The sequence below is a fragment of the Octodon degus genome, unplaced genomic scaffold (genome assembly GCF_000260255.1).
Source record: "Octodon degus isolate 3935 unplaced genomic scaffold, OctDeg1.0 scaffold00174, whole genome shotgun sequence".
NCBI classification, from domain to species: domain Eukaryota; kingdom Metazoa; phylum Chordata; class Mammalia; order Rodentia; family Octodontidae; genus Octodon; species Octodon degus.
The window spans coordinates 1,108,678-1,109,792 of record NW_004524750.1 but is presented as its reverse complement, the minus strand read 5'-3'; positions in this window follow the sequence as shown (position 1 = coordinate 1,109,792).

Below are 1,115 nucleotides of genomic sequence, written 5' to 3'. Positions count from 1 at the left end.
TATTTATATATACAAAATAGGATAGATATACAACTACTTTCACTTAATTGAATGAGAAGAAAGAGGTGTACTAATAGTGTTTGGACAGGATATCCTGTCTGCTTCTTGTACTATGGATTACCACTAAGAACATAACAATGTATAATGTATTGATTATCGAAACTGTCCTATTAATCAGCTTTGAAACTGTGTCATTCATATTTCTCAATAAAATTAAAATTAAAAAAGAAGAAAAATAAGGAATCTGAACTACATAAATAAGAAAACTATAAAATAAGAATAAAAAACACATTCCAACCGTAGTAACAGTAGAGTAAGGCAAAGGATGTATAGATCGTGTGTGTGTGTGTGTGTGTGTGTGTGTGTGTGTGTGTGTTGCTAGGGACTGAATGACGCTTCTTTATTACTCATAGTCACCAGTTCATAATCTTTAATAACTCAAGGCCTTAGCTTGATGGTAGGTTTCACCAATACTGTGAAGATAATTCTGACAAGGGCATAAAATCAGGCAGATGATTTGATTTTAACCATACATTTTTAAAAAAATTCTTCAAACTTAGGTTGATTTGAAAGCCAAGCATCTGAGCAGCACAAAACATTCCAATATAGAGGCTAAGATTGAAAAGCTCATACCATTTTCCTGCCTCAGCCTCCCAAGTGCTGGGAGCACAGGTGTGCGCCACTATGCCCAGCTTCCTTCTTTTCTGAGTTTTAAAACATTTTTTCTTGAATATCATATTATTTCTTTTTAAATGAAACAAACTGCTATTATTGTTACTCATGTGAGAAATTTTTAAATATTAGCATAGTGACAAGTTAATAGATATGCTATTTAAAATTTAATTTACTTTCTACAGCAACTCTAGAAGATACACACATAAATCTGTAAACAAGTTATTTCAAACTACTGTATTTACATCCCTAAAAAATATAATTCAGACTGGCCTCATCTCAGTATGAATTACTGATATGTTACTGCAGATACAGGATTACCTACTTTTCTCATTTCTAAGACAAAATACCCAACACCCAGAGTTAGAGGAAAGGTGATGGGGCATAACTCAGCAGCACAAGCGCCTGGCGAGCACAAGGTCGAGTTTGATCCCAAATACTAA